At 40.6% G+C, this 19,399-nt stretch overlaps 1 pseudogene; it reads right to left on the bottom strand.

Annotated features, from left to right (window-relative positions):
* The window catches only part of LOC134575507 (S-adenosylmethionine synthase-like), a 67,834-nt pseudogene that overhangs the window by 32,250 nt on the left and 16,185 nt on the right, over positions 1-19,399 (bottom strand).

Raw genomic sequence — 19,399 nt, 5'->3', positions numbered from 1 at the left:
CTCGCGCTATCTAACAAGATATACACTTTACTAACAATCTTTAACACATATACAATCCCAACTAAACTATTGGCCAGTACCTTGATGGACTACCTAAAACTATCTACATCCGTTTTGGTTAGCCACACTGCCCAAGCACCACATATAGCGAACTAGAGGGCGGAATTTACAACAGAACCCTTTTAGTCTTTCTACTCTATCAATAGTCTAGTGGGTTCCAAATTTACACGCCTTCCCACTTAGCCAAGATAGGTTGAGATCTAGCAAACGATAATGTACATCAGAGTCTGCTTAGTCTCCCGGTCCCTCCGACCTAGCGAACAAATTGTACACCCTAGAACGCTAGTCTAGACAAGACACCGGTGTCCGGCTAGGGCTATTTACACAGAACCCCGCCTGACTCCAAACCAAATCAAACGATCTTACTAAAGAGCGTTCGATTGAGCGGTGCGCCTTCGCTCCTTCCCTCCGACAGAGGGGGCAGATTCCATACACAGATTTAAACCCCTTATGGGCCTACCGCACAATCGGTATACCCCTAGTGGGTCCGCCGTCTAAAACAGCGGTCGTCTTACCTCCTCGTTCCTGAACCTGAGTTCACACTCATCGACGGGGACACCCCAGCACTTCTTACGTAGAGGCCGATGATCTCCTGGACAACAGACCAGTGGCGCCGAGACGAAGGGAGGTCCACGCAGAAGTTCAGGGGTGCAGCCGTAGAGAACGTGGGCAAAGATAGACCGTCTCACGCCTCTGCTTCTCAGCTACCGTTGAACGATGAGCTTCCCGGCCAATGCACCAAATGATTCCGGAGAAACTGACGGAAGCCAAGCACAGAGAGATGGACACAGGTTTCTTCAGGAAGGAAGAGATTCTTTATTCGGTTCACCGATCGGGACTCAGAGGGACTAATGTCACCAAAATACAACAAGTTCTGAGCCCCGGACAATAGTGCAGGCTCCTTATATAGGCACATAACTCCTCCCATATTAAGCTCCACCCGCACATTCTCTTGACCAATCAATACAAATAAGAATTAACTTCCTGCTTGACCGCATGGCTTGTCCAGCACAATGGAGGAGGGGAATACTACATCCTGTATTCTCGCACATGCTCCGTACACTACTGATCGTATCTTGCCTCGTGCAACCAACTGATCGATACGTCAGCATATGCACGTACACATGCCACGTGGTAATCTCGGCCTACTAAATTTATTTTTACCGAGATTCCACCACAATCTCATCAGCCAATCCAATGCTTTTCCAAAGCAAAGCATTAGGAACCCACTCCGCATGCCCAGCAATCTCCACATTTTCTTATACAAATGCACTATACTAATGAATTTCTATGGTGAGTGTTCAGCTTCTGCATATTGGGCATGAGGATGCTGAACATCAGTTCCACAAACATTGCAGGACTGGAAGGACAAAATACAACAGACTGCAAGGATATGCTCTTTTCACCAAAACCACTAAATGAATTAAACTGTAGTGGTTCTGGTGCTTAGAGTGTCCCTTTAAAGGTGTAGCACACAATTATACCCCTAAATCGATTCAGTGAGTAAAACAATGCCCAATCTCAGCAATGCCAATGTTTCTTATACTAACAGCACTGCAAACAGTTATTTGCAACAAATAGAAATACAATTTAAAAAATGTGGTGATAGAAATAAAATAAAAAAATAAAACATACCTGTGGTCCTCCAATAACAAATCGGCCACTGGGTTGCAAGTGGTAAATGGTTTTCTCATCCAAATATTTAGATGGCACTACAGCCTTTATGACTTTGTCCTTTAATGCCTCCCGCATGTCGGGCAGAGAGATCGTCTCATCATGCTGCACAGATATAACAATGGTGTGCACACGTACGGGGATCACTGCTCCGTTCCTTTGGATGTACTTCACAGTTATCTGTGTTAGAAGTAGAAGTGTTAGCATTTTCTTCTAACATACCATATACCATTTATTGAAAGCCATCATTTTCACATTTGATAATATAATTAATATTTCAATCAACTGATGCATTCATATAAGTTGCACTTTACTAGTAAGGGCATTAATGGATATAACCATGACAAGGAATTTGCCAATCATATCCAGGAGGCTCTGGACTTCCAATGGTCCGCTATCACAAATCACCTTGCACTGGGCATTAGTGTTTAAACCAGCCACTTCCAGCTGAATTACCTTTCTTTTCTGTGACATTTTCTATCACTAGTACAGAACAAGATAAAACATTTCCAGATATGGTTATAGCAATTAGATAAATTTAGATAACATTGCTATAGTATATATCTTTGGAAAGCATGCTTGTTATTGCTTTCTTTCCCCCTTTGTGAAATATATGACTTGATTAAAATATTCACTTGCTGGACTTGCTGAGTCTTTTTAAAAACCAATGCAGCATAAGCTTAAAGGGACAATATAGGCTCACAGACCACTTATGCTAATCGGTGTGGTCTGGGTGCAGTGTCCCAGGTCCCTTAACCTTACAAAGGTAATTATGGCAGTTTTTAAGAAACTGCAATAAATGAGTGTGGTGGGTTAACTCCACCTCTGTTGGCTGTCTAGCAGATAGCCACTAGAAGGACTTCCAGGGTATAATTTTTGGCCTGGTGGGCATTAGGTCTCCACTTCCGGCTGACAACATTGTTTTCCTGGCTCTATAGTTTCCCTTTAATAAAATATATATCTAAGAGACCCATGTTTTTCAAATGTTTTGATGCAAAGTGTTAGTAATCCCGGTATTAATTTCAATAGAGAGATTCAAATATTTTATCACGTATATATGAAATTATGACTCAGTATTTGTCACTATAACACGGATTTGAATAATTAATGCAAAAATAGGACAAAGTTGCATGACACAAAATTTTGTGGATTTCTAACATCCTAGCACATCCCACTCATTGTTTTAGTGGTCCCTCTACAAATTGGGAGGGGGAAAGCAGGGTGCACTTTGCTCAGAGTCATGTGGTTGCCCCAAACACGTTTTAGACTTGTTTAAAGTCATGTGTAAGTACATAAATATTTGAAGTAGAGAAACACCTTTATTGAAGCACGAGTGCTTTATAATCGCATAACAAAACATTTTGTCAACTCAAAAATTAACTAAACCAAGGAAAACACTTGAATCAAATTCCAGTAATATTGAGAAATGTGGTTGTCAATAAGATAACAACTTCCAAGTAAAACACCAGTAGGGTGAAAATTGCGCAACTTCAAACCTCCCTCCTACCGGAAAACACAGAAGAGCTAAAAAAAAAAAAAAAAAAAAGTATGTAAACAGTAAATATACTAAAAAATATTTAGGTTTAAAAAAAAAAAAAAAACTAGTACTTTACTGACCCATCGAATGGACATAAAGACAAAGCACTGTTTTTATGCTACATCAAATTCTATGTTTTTTTTAAACAAATCTAAATTAACTTCTGTCATAAAAATGTGAGATGGTATACAGAGAGGTATGGCACATTGTAATGGACATGTTATCTGGATTTGGCAAATGTCTTTAATAGTTGACCAGCAAATGTTGCTAAAGGAATACTTTAAATACCATAACAACTGATGTGTGCTAATGGTGGTTATGGTGCTAGGAGCATTCCTTTAAGCAAGCACAAAAATGCAAAAAAAAAAAAAAGAAATATGCATTTATTCACAGTGTTAATAATAATAATGTGTACATCATTAGTGCAGCTTAATAAAACTAGCTGATTTACAGAGTACATCATATGTCGAAGAATTCTGGTTGTTTTTTTGTTTTTTTTGTTAATACAGGTCACAAAGTACGAGGAATCAAATATCATTTTCAAAATGTGGCATGCTTGTCTTGTGAATTTAATAGCAATGATAGGAAACAAAATTTAACTGCCAATCTCTATTAAATATTGTATTAAAATTCATGTTTTTTTGTTTGTTTACATATACACATATAAAGGTTTTTTTTAATGTGTATTTTGTAAACCTGATGTATGCTACTCCTGTGCAAAACCCCAAATTGTGTTTAGTACAATACCCCAAATGAATACATTTGCTACAGTCCTGTGAAGCTACAGTCATGTAAGAGAGATCATTGTTTCAAATTTTTTTTACGGTCAAAATTTTGATACATGGATATGATAGGCCTGTGTCTCAATTTAGGACATTGAAGTAGCAGTTTGACTGTTCAAATAACCCCACAAAGGACCACCATTTGTAAAAGAAGACAGTACAGGGAATCTCATATGCTGTATGTAATGCCCTGCAGAGCTGCCATTTTGTTTCACAATTGTAATATATTGATTTATGTGTTACAGGGTGATTGAGATAAGTCTTTTATGTATATATCTTCTTGGGTTAATGGGTTAATATACATCTATATCACCCAAAAGTACTAATACGTAATCCAACGTTCTTTATAAAAAAAATATGCATTTATTCTACTCCAGAAGCAAACAATAATATACTTAACAGGTGGTATTTCTTAACGACATTGCAGAGAGAGAGAGATCTTTGATGTAAGTCGTCTTTGTATCAGCAAGTCATTGATACCCCCGGAGAGAAGAGCAGAGAGTAGGAGAGAGTGGTCCTTAAATAGGCAAAATGATGTCATAACTTTTAAATTAAACTCTGGCCATTTAAGGACACTACCCATATAAGGACACTACCCCCAATCACCCTATACAGCACATTTCAGAGTCCTTATGGTACATAATAGCAAACTATAATCTGTTCTTTTTAACCCATGAGTAAATCATACCTTAATATGTATATGAAAAGAAACATAAAATATGTAATATGCTACACCAATTTATGCTAACATTTGTGGTGATTTTTTTTTTTTTTTTGCATTTTTGCTGGCAGTTTTGTAAACTGATCTATGCTGCTGTAATTATTTTGTAAAACTCGATATGTGCTACTAATATTAAAATCACTACATTGTTCTCAGTTACAATGTCTGAGTACAGGCTGACCCCCACCACATAACTTTGTCAAGTTTTTGTGAAAATGAAGGCTGAAATAATAACCTGCCCACTGCAGGTTTTCAAAAGAAAAAATAGCAAAGTGAAGATAGAGCAAAGGTAAATTTTAGTAGCTCATACATTTAATTACTCCATGAATGCATAATATTGTAGAAACCATGGGGACTTTCACATGATAAATGTTGAGCTTCACTGAGGTGCCATTTTTTTATTATTTCCTTTCAAGGTTTGTCATATTAATTTCAATAAGATAAGGGCATCTTTACAGCATATTCACTGTCATAAACTCTTTAGTGAAAAAAGCACTGAGGACTAACCTAATTGCATTATATGTAAGTGGTAAGTGGTGTCCTTCAGGGTTCTGTTCCGGGACCACTTCTATTCAGCATATTTATAAATGATCTTGAAATAGACCATGTTTCAGTGTTTGCAGATGACACACAACTCTGCAAATTAATACACTGTGATCAGGATATTGCTTTGCTGCAGTGGGATTTACATAGATTAGGCAACTGGGCACTCAAATGGCAGATGAAATTTAATGTGGAAAAATGCAAAGTAATGCACTTTAGAGTATAGAATGCACAAGTAACTTATACCCTAAATGGTAGTTGTAGCGGAGTGCAATATTAAAATCCACGATCTCCGCTGGTATAACCGGTACATCCACAGTCAGCGCTGAAAAGTAAGGCAATATCCCCAATCCTCCCAATAACCGGACGAAACACAGTTTGGGAGTCAACTAACTGGCTTTATTCACAGCTGGCATATTTATACAACAGCAACAGCATGGTCTTGATTCATCTACCTTCAGAACTCAAACATTTGTATCGTCATTGGGACATTGCCATTCCACATGTCCCTGTCACCAAGTTAAAGACAAGATCATGGAATGATCTTGGGCCCATGGCAAAATTATGGGCCACCATGAATGAATCACAGCTACAGGAAACAATGTCTGCACAAGAAGCCGAATTGCAAGCCCTGACTTCAGCGTGCAAGATCTCTGAAGGAAAGCGCGCCAACATCTACACTGATTCAAGATATGCATTGGGCGTGGCACATGACTTCGGATTAATTTGGAAAACAAGAGGATTTCTTACCACTGCCGGTACGCCAGTCAAACATAGTTCTGCAATCAAGGAACTAATGGATACCCTCCTACTCCCAGAAGAAGTGGCCATTCTGAAAGTGAAGGCACACGGGAAATTGGATACAGATGAAGCAAAGGGCAACCATTTAGCTGATCAGGCTGCTAAGCAAGCAGCAAGAGAATTGCAGGAAGTGGATGAAAGAGTGTCCGGACACGAAGAAATTCCTATTTTTACCTTGCAGACTCTTCCTACTGACCTAAGAATCCTACGGGAACAGCAAGCTGCAATTGCCCCTGAGGAAATACAGAAATGGAAGAAGAAAGGAGCAGTCCTAAAAGATGGAGTATACAACAACAATCTTAGATTCTGCCTCCCTAAGAATTTATATCCAGCAGTAGTCCAATGGGCACATGGACCTGCACATCTGTCAAAAGACCTAATGGCTGCCCTCATACAGAAGTATTATGAAGCACCTGGAATTACTACACTGGTCAACAACTTTTGCAAGGCCTGTGTCATTTGCGCAAAATGCAACCCAGGGAAACCAACCAAAGTGCCCTTGAAACACCTGGCTAAGCCTATGTACACATTCCAGAGAATTCAGATTGACCACATACAAATGCCAAAGAGTGGTCCCCATGAATATGCACTAGTGATAGTGGATATGTTTTCAGGCTGGCCAGAAGCCTACCCAGTAACCAATATCACTGCCAAAACAACAGCAAGACGTCTGCTCACAGAAATTATATGTAGGTTTGGACTCCCAGAAGTTATTGAGAGTGACCAGGGCCCAGCTTTTACAGCAACAGTGACTAAAGAAATTTGGACCACTCTGGGGGTGACCCTAGCTTTCCACACCCCTTACCACCCACAAAGCAGTGGTAAAGTGGAGCGCATGAATGGTACCCTAAAAGCTAGAATGTTAAAGATGTCACAAGAAACCAAGATGCCCTGGCCAGAAAGCTTGTCAATAGCTTTATTCAGCGTTAGACACACACCTAGAGGGAAGCACTCACTATCCCCATATGAGATTCTATTTGGGACTGCACCCAGACTAGGTTGTTATTACCCCCAACAGCTTCAGCTTCAAACTGATGTTTTGGTAGATTATGTAACTGAACTTGCAAGTGCTTTGAACAAAATACATGCCCAAGTTTTCTCTTCAATTCCAGATCCCGATTTTGATACGGGTACCCACAGCCTGCTTCCCGGAGATTGGGTTCTGGTAAAGAGATTTGTGCGGAAACACACCCTGGAACCAAGATTTGACGGACCATTACAAGTTCTCCTGATCACTTCAACCTCCGTCAAGTTGGCTGGCAAGCCACATTGGATCCATGCTTCCCATTGCAAGAAGACTCCTGCCCCAGAGGAAGCAGATACCGCACAACCATGTACCCCTGGTACATTAACACCTTAATTAGCCTAATTAAGGCCCAACAAGTAGCCATTACTAAAGATGCCAGTGGGTATACCTTCTGGTACAATTCCTCATGTACCCATGTGGCTACATATACTTTTGACTATTGTGACATTGTAGACTGCCCATTCCCTACGTCACAAATTCAAACCATCTATAGAGATATACCTCATGTAAAAGACCCCTATGTTTGTGTAGTTGACAAACAATGGGGGCATAACTGTAACCATTGGGGGGCTGCAGGGTGGAATGCTGGGCCTGCCTGGGGTTACAAACCCAAAAGTGCCTTATCTAAGGTAGATGACCATGGTAGATCCCTCCTCCAAAGAATGACTTTGAGGAAGCCTGGAGGAGGAACACCCATGAAATTAATTCTAAACATAGAGCATCCCATCCCAATGGATGCTGACCAGTATGTAATGGGAATGTATTGGAAGAAAGGTTCCTATAACAAATTAGGGCACTTCTACCTAAAAGATATGTGCCACTCTCCAGAGTGGCAAGGGGCTACCCACATGGTCCCAAACCCATTAAAACCACACATCCAGTCCTTTAAAGACATGATGGCCATTGCTAATCCCACCTTTGAAGATACCATGGCCGCTGAAACAGGTTTTAATGATGTTAATTTATGGTTGGAATGGATGAAATATAATGCCAACAAACATAACAGAACCGCATGCTATGTGTGTGGTGGTGCCCGGCCTCACCTCGGCACCGTACCCTTGACTCTGCCATTAGAAATAGAAAATTGCATATTAAGTCTTCTTGCCTACCATTACAATTATAACAGGTCCCTCTGCAAAGCATGGACAGTAGAATACCCCCTCCTAATCAAGGATGTCAAACCCCCAGATGGTGTTACGATCTATAAGGGAAACTACACCTGTTATGCCAATTATGACGGAATTGGTAAGTTCATGGGTAACTTTTTCCGAAGGATATTGTGCCCCCTATAGAACTGTCCCTATGTACCTATTACAATTCCATACTAGGTCATTAGGAGATATTTACTGGTTGTGTGGGGATTTACAGAATGGACAAGGAATGGTGGGGGGAGTGTACTCTGGCTAAAGCCATCATGCCCATACATATTATCTCTGACACACACCCTGACATACATGAGTCCATACACACACCAGCCAAGGTTAAGCGTGAAGCCCCAGTAAGAGGCAGTTTTGACCCCCACATTTATATTGATGCCATTGGGGTGCCTAGGGGGGTACCTAATGAATTTAAAGCAAGAGATGAAGTTGCTGCGGGGTTTGAATCACTTTTTACCATAGTTACTGCAAACAAGAATTTAAATTGGATTAATTACATTTATTACAACCAACAATGCTTTGTCAACTACACCAGAGATGCCCTCCAGGGTTTAGCCGAACAATTGCAGGCCACATCCCAAATGTCCTTCCAGAACAGAATGGCCCTAGATATGATCCTAGCTTAGAAGGGGGGCATATGTAAAATACTGCCCGACACCATGACCTGTTGTACCTACATCCCAGAGAACACAGGTCCTAATGGTAAAGTCACCATGGCCATAGAGAAATTAAATAAGCTCTCTGAAGAGTTAAAAAGGAATTCTGGGGTGAAAGATCCCTGGGAAAGGTGGTTTGGTTGGATGACACGGTGGCAAAAAGCTTTAATTCATATTGGTATGGAATTACTAATTTTTCTTTTTATTCTCGCTCTTCTCGTTTGTTTTGTCCTCCCCTGTCTGAGAAAATTCCTACAGAAGACTGCAGACCAAGCGGCACCAACTTTTGCACATCTGACAGTTGATGACCAAGATTTCCAAGATTTCAATTCACCCTGTATACCGCTGCAAACTATCCCTTTTACTGATAAAGTGCAAGAGTTTTAGGTAGGGAACCAGCTTAGGGACAGCGTCCGTCTTTATGGATAGACTGCCGTGCGGAGATGTGGTGGGCAAGCCACTGTGGGATACCAGCGGAGTGAAGAAAGTTCCTGACCGTATTGACGGATGAGCTGCAGCCTATTAGGGACAGGAAGGGACAGAATTGCACTTTGCAATAACACCTAGCTAGCGGTCATGGGGTTTCTGTGCCTTTGGGCTAACACGTCTTCTGGTATTAACAAATAAAGTTTATCTTTTTAGTGCCTAACATTTCATAGGGGGGACTGTTGTAGAATTATTAAAACCTTTATTAAAATTCCCCATTAACTCCATTAACTGCATTATATGACAGATTTCCCTAACAGCATTTAGAATATTAGAAAGAGAATGTATTTTCTAGAAGGATATGAGTAACACCGGAATTGTCAAGTTCCTGTAATATGTAACAATGTATGCCATAGTTAGATCATGAGAACTGAACTAATGAAATGTCCATTCACTAAAAAGCCTTGAACCTGACCTCGAATCTAACATTACTAACTACTCAAAATGGCGCCTAAAGCCCCCCTCCCATCGAGTAAAGCCTCGTGCTAGCAAGATGGCGCCTGAGCCATCGTGTCCACTCCCGTGTCCAAGATGACGCCACCTCTCGGTGGGAGGACATTTAGCCGGCCACTTAGTACTTAAGCCAATTAATAATATTGATGGGTGGGTATTGACATAGCCACTTAACACCTAACCCAATTAATGATGTTTATTTGTTGTTATCTTGATATTCTATGATGATGTAATATTGCTCTTATAAGGGTCTGCGAGCCCGCTTTTTAACCAGATGCCATTAAATTTTCTCGAAGTTCTTTTAACCTGAACTCCGTGTGTCAGTGTGAATTTACTTCTGCGTATACGCAATTTAATCATCTCAAATTTGGACAGGAACAGATAGACATTCAAACTTATTTGTTTGCTTAAAAGAATCTATATCAAATCAATTCAAAATGGGTTTCAGTGAGCGAAAGCAGATGTACTTGCTTTTTCATTTTGTAGCTAGAAGAAAACCATTCTTCTTCAGTTATATCTGTATTTAAAACGTTATTCCATGTTTTAATTGCTGGAGGGTTAATATTTTTTTTTTATTCTTCTCTGTATATCTTTCTGTCTGCCCGCACCTCCCATGCCTCACCCTTCTGTCAGTCCCTACATTGGCTTCCTATAAAATATAGAGCTCGATTTTAAATTCTGGTTCTTGCTTTTAAATCTCTACATAATGCTGCTCCCACCTATCTATCCTCCCTTGTACACAAGTATGTCCCGTCTAGGCCATTACGATCTGCGGAAGACTTACGTCTATCTTCTGTCCGTACTCCCACCTCTGATGCTCGCCTTCAAGATTTCTCGAGGGCTGCACCGTTCCTATGGACTCTCTTCCCTCCTCCGTTAGATGCTCACCCAGTCTCCACTCCTTCAAAAAATCGTTAAAAACCCACTTCTTCATAAAAGCGTATCAATTAAACTGTTAATAGCTCCCAACTGATTCCTCTTCTGCAACTGTCACTAGTCTAATACTATCCTTACCTTTTGTGCTCATTGAGCAGGGCCCTCAACCCCTCTGTTCCTGTGTGTCCAAGTTGTCTGGTTACAACTACATGTCTGTTCGTCCACCCATTGTAAAGTGCTGCAGAATTTGACGGCGCTCTATAAATATCATAATAATAATAATAATAATAATAATAATAATAATAATAATTAAACCTGCACACTGGGAAAACAAATGTTTTGAACTGCTACTTTGGATCTAAAGGATTTTTGAGATTACTAATTTAGTTTATTATAATATACCAGGATTCTGTTTTGATTAGATCGGGTTGCATATTCATAATGTGATACACGACTCCAGCCTCGTAGTATTTTTCTATATCTGGAAACCCTAGTCCTCCCTTTCTGGTACTATTAGATAGTAGATAGTTTGTAATCCTTGTTTTTTTCCCTTCCAGACAAAATTGGAAAAGGAAGATTAACCAGAGTCAGCCAAGGTTTTGGGACGGACAGTGGTAACATCCTGACAATGTATATCCACTTAGGGAGTACATGCAATTTCTGGATGTTTACCCTGCCGCACCAGGACACCTCAAGGTGGCACCACTCCTTTAGATTTTGTATTTGTTTATATTAACAAGTCCCTAAAGTTTATTTTCATTATTCTATTCAAGTTTTTAACCAAACTTAGTTTGGAACCTGTTCTCTGTCTTTTTAAATGGTATTAATATAACTATAAAAATAGTTTTTGATCTATTATATTTATAATTAGATATTTTACTATAACTGTCTATTTCATTCAAAGCAGCTGGTAGTGAAGAAGAAGGATCTGACAGATATAATATTGTATCATCTGCGTATAATAAAAGTTTTGTTTCTAGATGAGATGCTACAGAGGTAGAAAAGTGGATTGCAAAAAACAAACTCTTCCTGAACACTGACAAAACTGTCACAATGATCTTTGGAACAGTACCTAAATTACCTAAATTACACAATTCCCACCTATCCATCAAAACAATTTCAAATGGCACACTGACCGCAGTCCACTCTTTCAAATACTTGGGTATGATGTTAGACCCCAATCTATCTTTTGGCCTGCACATAGAAAAGCTTGCATCTAAACTTTATCCAAAACGAGGTGCCCTGTACAGAAACAAATCCTGCCTAAGCCCTTCAGTAAAGGAAAAGATTGTACAGCAAATGCTGATGCCAATCATTGATTATGGGGATGTAGTATATGCATCTGCATCGCAATCCCACATTAATAAACTCAACACATTGTATAACTCGTTCTGCCGATTTGTGCTACAATGTAATTACAGGACCCACCATTGTGACATGCTAAAATAACTAAACTGGCTGTCGATGGAATCCAGATGCACCCTTCATCTTTCCAGCCTTGTGTTTAAGAGCTTTTCGGGGAAACTCCCACCCTACCTGAACGCAATGCTTTCCCCGGCTGTTCCCACTTCCTATAACCTCCGATCCAGTACCAACACTTTACTTAGTCTACCTCAATATAAAAAGAAAGCAGCCCGATCCTCCTTCTCCTACAGAGCACCGCATTTGTGGAACGTCCTCCCGCACAAATTAAAATCTTCCCTAAGCTTAAAGTCCTTTAAGAGATCCCTCTCTACATACTTGAAAACAGAATGTACCTGTCATTGTTGATTATATATTTCCTACCTGTTCTATGTTAAATTTTGTATATATTGTATATTAATATTGTATTTGTATTTTATTGTACACTAACTGTAACAATGCAATGATTTGTGGACCCAGGACATACTTGAAAACGAGAGAAATCTCAATGTATCTTTCCTGGTAAAATATTTTATAAATAAATAAATAAATAAATGTGGCCCCTTAGCATCACGTTGTTTCTAAGTCTAAAAGCTAATACTTCTATCGTTACAATATACAGTGTGGGTGACAGGGGACAGCGTTCTTTTATTTAATGCAAACCATATGGAACATATATTTTGGCCGATTGTCCTGGCTGTTGTTTTTTTTTTTATACAGCTCAGGATTGCATCTAAATTCCAACCATCTAATCCAAATGACTCTAGTGTTCTTCCATGAAAACCCAGTTGATCCTGTTTTAACGTCTAATGACAGGATCAGCATTGGTTCCCCACTTTTTTCCGATACATCTATTATATTAATCAATCTTCTTTAAATACAGCTAACCTGCAAGGTATAAAAACCTATTTGATCTGGATAAATGATAGTGTTCAATATCCCTGTCAGTCTGTCTGCAATGATAGAGGAGAACAGCTTGGTGTCCATACTAATCAGTGATATAGGACGGTAGTTGTTTTTACATCTGTTTGGTCTTTCCCTGGTTTTAATACAGGTAGAATATTCACTTTTAACATTTCTCCTGGGAAGTTTCCCCCCCCCCACAATCTTATTAAATGTATTAGTTAAATGAGGAGCGGAGCCTAGCCGCACACTGGAGTGGTCGCACTCACCAAGGCTCTGACAGCCTAGAGCCGAAAACAACTGATATCAGCCAACCCGTCTGTGGCAATAAGTAACAGACCGTACCTCCGGGCATTCTGCCGAACCCGCAGATGCCTTTCTTCCAAAAATCGGGCACGAAACACCGCAAGAGAGTCACCGCGGCCTACCACATAGGCGCACGACCACAAGACCTCGCAGGAGAGCTAGCGACGTGGCTGATGACCGGCACACAGGTTGATACCTCAGACTTCTACACTCCCGAGGAGATGGGACAGAGATCTCAAACACTGGCCCCACACATGCCCCAGCCCAGGGGTCAAGTCCTGGGGAAAAAAGTGTGGGAACTCACCCAAGATTCCTGCCCCTCCCCCTTTAAAAAAAATGTTTTACACTCCTATGCATATAGTGCAGTGCAGGGTGTGTATAATGAATGTAGCGTGTTTGTAGTGAATGCAGAGTATGAATAATAAATGTAGTGTGTTTGTGGTGAGTGCTGTGTGTAATAAATGTAGTGTGTTTGTAGTGAGTGCAGAGTGTGTATAATGAATGTAGTGTGTTTGTAGTGAGTGTAGTGTGTGTATAATGAATGCAGTGTGTTTGTAGTGAGTGCAGTGTGTATAATGAATGCAGTGTGCTTGTAGTGAGTGCAGATTGTGTATAATGAATGCAGTGTGTTTGTAGTGCGTGCAGATTGTGTATAATAAATGTAGTGTGTTTGTAGTGAGTGCAGAGTGTGTATAATGAATGTAGTGGATTTGTAGTGAGTGCAGTGTGTTTGTAGTGAGTGCAGAATGTGTATAATGAATGTAGTGTGTGTAGTAAGTGCAGTGTGTATAATTAATGTAGTGTGTTTGCAGTGAGTGCAAAGTGTGTATAGTGAATATAGTGTGTTTGTAGTACGTACAGAGTGTGTATAATGAATGTAGTGTGTTTGTAGTGAGTCAGAGTGTGTATAATGAATGCAGTGTGTGTGTTGGATGATGTGTGTGTGTGTGCTGGATGACGTGTGTGTGTGTGCTGGATGATGTGTGTGTGTGTGTGTGTGTGCTGGATGATGTGTGTGTGTGTGTGTGTGTGCTGGATGGTGTGTGTGTGTGTTGGATTATATGTGTGTGGATGATGTATGTTGTGTGTGTGTGCTGGATGATGTGTGTGTGTGTGTGTGTGCTGGATGATGTGTGTGTGTGTGCTGGATGATGTGTGTGTGTGTGTGTTGGAGGATGTGTGTGTGTGTGTGTGTGTGTGTTGGATTATGTGTGTGTGTGTGCTGGATGATGTGTGTGTGTGTGTGTGTGTGTGTGTGTGCTGGATGATGTGTGTGTGCTGGATGATGTGTGTGTGTGTGTGTGTGCTGGATGATGTATGTGTGCTGGATGATGGGTGTGTATGTGTGTGTGTGTGTTGGATGATGTGTGTGTGTGCTGGATAATGTGTGTGTGTGTGTGTGTGTGTGTGTGCTGGATGATGGGTGTGTGCTGGATGATAGGTGTGTGTGTGTGTGTGTGTGTTGGATGATGTGTGTGTGTGTGCTGGATGATGTGTGTGTGTGTGTGCTGGATGATGTGTGTGTGTGTGCTGGAAGATGTGTGTGTGTGCTGGATGATGATGTGTGTGTGTGTGTGTGCTGGATGATGTGTGTGTGTGTGTGCTGGATGATGTGTGTGTGTGTGTGTGTGTGCTGGATGATGTGTGTGTGTGTGTGTGTGTGTGTGTGCTGGATGATGTGTGTGTGTGTGCTGGATGATGATGTGTGTGTGTGTGTGCTGGATGATGTGTGTGTGTGTGTGTGTGTGTTGGATGATGTGTGTGTGTGTGTGTGTGTGTGCTGGATGATGTGTGTGTGTGATGTGTGTGTGCTGGATGATGTGTGTGTGTGTGTGTGTGCTGGATGATGTGTGTGTGTGTGTGTGTGTGTGTGATGTGTGTGTGTGTGTGCTGGATGATATGTGTGTGTGTGTGTGCTGGATGATATGTGTGTGTGTGTGTGTGTGCTGGATGATGTGTGTGTGTGTGTGTGTGTGTGTGCTGGATGATAGGGGGATGATAGTTTTTTTTTTTAAACTTTATGTGTGTATTTTTTTAGTTTATTCCCCCCTCCCTGCTTCTTACCTTGTCAGGGAGGGGGGAGATCGCCTGGTGGTCCGGAGGGAGCCAGCCGCTGCACACAGGGGCCATCACACGCTGTGATCCCTCTCCGTCTCTAACTCTCGCGAGACTCGCCTGTGCGGAGCGTTGCCATGGTAACCCGTGGAAACGCTCTGACAGCCGCGGGTCTCGCGAGAGTTAGAGCTGGCGAGGGAACACAGCGTGTGATGGTCCCTGTGTGCAGGTAGCATGGCAGGTCCTGCAGGACTGGGAACGGGAACGGCGTTCCTGCTTTGGAAAAAGTGCAGGAACGCCGTTCCCATGCGTTCCTGCAGGACTCGAGCCCTGCCCCAGCCACTGCGTGACATAGGCCTCATGCTCCAAACTGCACCACCAGCACGGGCCCAGACCACCCAAGAGGCCTTACCCACAAATTTAGTGAAAGAAGACTGCCCATACAGCTCGGCAACAGCCAGAATAGAAAACAAGGCCCCTGAGACCAAAATGTATATTCTTTGTTTTTAGGGTTAATGACTCTCCATATATCATATAATTCTAGCATTTTTTTTGAGTACCTTTGTCTAATATAATGTTTTTACTTGTTAGTTTGTCTAAATAGGGATCTTGTGTACAATTAAAATCACCAGATATTAGATAAAGACCTGTTTTTACTTTATTTGCTCTGGTAAGCACTTTCCTCAGGAGACTCAAAGGGTTCTTATTTCGGAGATAAAGATTTACTAAAGTAAATGTTTCGGCATTAATAGTACATACCATGATAATAAATCTGCCTTCCCGCTTTGTATATTTATATTTAATATTAACTTTTAATGTATTAGAAAAAAAGCATTGCTATCCCACTTTTGTCTTGGTGCACAAACTTTCAATGGTGATCTTTTGCTATTCCATCTTTTTTCATCGCCCTGGCACCAGTGAGTCTCCTGGACAAATGCCAATTGAATATTCTCCTTTAGCAAATAATCTTGAAATGCCCATTGGTTTTGTGGTATATTAAGGCCCTGTATGTCAATTGTAACAAATCTAACCATTTTTAAGTCATACAAATCTATTGAGTCTTATTTCTATTGAGAATACTGGGGAACTCTCGATGACTAAATCAACATTAAAAAAGATGTAAAAAAGCAAATACATAATACATAGGCGTTGACTAAACATTTCATACTGAAGACTTTAAAAAGAGTCCTCACCTCTACCAACTTGTGTACTTACTTTGTTTACACTAACAACCTTTCAGGATGTAAGGCAGGGAGCAGACAAAAACAAGAAGAAAGAAGAAAAATCCTGGACCATCTTTATCCTTATATGTCTTTCTCTTCTCTTTCTTTTTCTTCCTCTTCTACTCTTAATTCAATGCTACCAGAACTATATTTTATTGCTTGAGCCCTTATTTAAAAATACTTAATTTTTATTTTTATTTTTCCTTTTTCTTACATTTTTAAATGGATTTAGGAGGGGAGAGTAAAAACAAACAAAAAAACTAACAAAAAATAAAAACTATATATATTTTTCATTAAAAAAATCTACATTCTGGTCTATTTTTCTTTTCCTTCACTCCATCTGTAAACGTAATCAAAGTCTCTCTCTTTCTTTTTTTTCCCCTTTTTTTCACTTGTCCCTAACTTCTCTTTAGCAGTGTTTAGGTGCTTTAAATGCTCTAAGTAATGTCGTTCTAGAATAGTGCTTCATAAATCTTATGTGCATAGTTTTATGCGCTCTTTACGTAGCTAGTTGTCTTTAATTCTAGTGAGGAAAAAACACGATTCCAAAAATATTAAATTATTTGAAAAGCTTATGCAAAAATATAATGGAGGCCATTGTGCTTTGCTCACATTAGAAGGTAAGACGCCTCTCATTGTCATCTATGGAGTCTGAATTTTTGGAATCTAGTCCTATTGGTGTTAAAAAAAAAAGCAGCTAAAACACTCTCTGATTAAATTGTATTTGCAAAGATTAAATATGTGACAGATTGACAAAATTTAGGAAAGCATGACATCTAGTGGCAAAGAAAAGATTTACCCATGCTTTCCTTATGGACAAAACTGGGGGATTTACTGTTCTGTTCTAAAATGTGGTCTAAAGCAGTTAAATTGGGGCAATTACCAATGACACACACAGAAGGGCTGGAATAGGAGACATTTATATGCACAGACAGAGGGGCTGTGAAAGGGGACACAGAAACGCTCAGAGGGGCTGAGGAAGGGGACAGTAGCACACAGAGGGGCTAGGAAAGGGGACAGTGATACACACTGAAAGTCTGGGGAAGGGGACAGTGACCTACACAGAGGGGCTGGGGAAGTGGACAATGACATACAGGCTAGACAAGGAAAAAAGAGACATGCAAGAGGGCCGGGGAGGAGATACAAGCAAAGGCCCGGGGGAGAGATACACAAATGAGCTGAGGGAGAGGAAGAGACACTCAAAGGGGGACACACACAAAGGGGCTGGAGGGGAGAAAGAGAAACACAAAGATGCTGGGGAAGAGACTCGCAGAGGGGCTGTGGTAGTAAAAAAAAGAGACATACCAAGTAGTTGGGGAAGCAAGAGACACACAACGAGGCTGGGTGGAGAAAGACACTCAATGTTGGCAATATTGGCAACGTAGTTGGTCTTGCCAAGGCTGCACAATAGTCTAGAATCAGCCCTGTTTGTGTTATAGCAAGCACTATAACAAATACATTGATGCTGTAGGTGTTAAAGCTGTCTCCTCTTTATACATCAATAAAATTGAACTTAATAGTTCTACTTTGACTGGATGTAATTGACTGAGAGTGTCAGTTGTTGGAATGAAATTGATAGTAGGAATTTCTGCTTTAGCTACTACTGAAGATAAGGTCAGACTGAATGCAACCCCTGTTGAGCCCAGACAATGTCAAGATGCGGGACTAGCACCTGCCTACTGAGGTCTTTCTTGATCTCACCACCTTACTTGCAAATTATGTCAGATGTTTATAGCCATTTTATTGAACCACAAGTTGTGCTACTAAATTGTCCATAGTTTATTTCTGAAGCATGAGCATAATCATATTTCCACAGGCATAAGTCAATTTGCCCCATAATATCTGCAAACATTTTTGGTTGAAATACCTGACAGGGCTATTCTACTTTGAGAGAACGGTCAGGAATTAAAAGTGAATTTCAAATTTAAAAACAAAGTAGTTTAATTGGAAGCATAGTTGAGAAATGTTAAAATCCAGGTATTTTGGCCTTAATTTTTAAATTCACTTTGAATTCCCAACAATTCTCACGTTGATTAATAACTCTTTTTTATTAAAATTATGGGGTTTTTTTTTGTGTAAGTGCAAGGACCATCCTGGGTGAGTGCAAAGAGGTACATCTGCAAGGTGTGCAGTAATCGGTGCTGCCCGCTCATGTTAGGTCCTGCCCCCTCTCACTATGCTCCTCGTCCTCGCGATTCGCTGGGTAACAGAGCTGGTAGGAAAAGGTTACAAGCTGACAGGCAGTTTGAGGACAAGATGACATGTTGTACCAAAACAGCTTGTAACCTTTTCCTTTCAAATCTGCCACATGGAGCAGATCATGAGTGCTGGGGACTAATGAGAGGGGGCGTGGCCTAACATGAGGAGCGCGGAGCCCGGTGCTGCACACCTTGTCAATCTGCCTCTTTGCAATCTCCCAGGATTGGCAGGATTGGAAGTGGAATGTGAGGAATCTTTCCATTTTTATTTCCTTGCAAGTTACAACTGATTGTGTTCAACCCCTTAAGACCGCAGCCAAATGTACAAGTTTTGATCAAAACAAAACGTAAACAAAACCTGGCATTTGCGCTATATGTCTGTCCAACCGTAATTCATAGCATAAAAATGTCACTGTCAGTGACGATATCGTCGTTGTAATACATTTTACTGTTTTGAAACACTAATATTTGTGTTCAGTGAAGTCTTCCAAGTAAAACAGTACCCCCCATGTACAGGTTTTATGGTGTCTTGGAAAGTTA

The sequence above is a fragment of the Pelobates fuscus genome, chromosome 10 (assembly GCF_036172605.1).
Source record: "Pelobates fuscus isolate aPelFus1 chromosome 10, aPelFus1.pri, whole genome shotgun sequence".
In the NCBI taxonomy this organism is placed as follows: domain Eukaryota; kingdom Metazoa; phylum Chordata; class Amphibia; order Anura; family Pelobatidae; genus Pelobates; species Pelobates fuscus.
The sequence above is the reverse complement of the archived record's forward strand: the minus strand, read 5'-3'. Positions and strand labels throughout refer to the sequence as shown.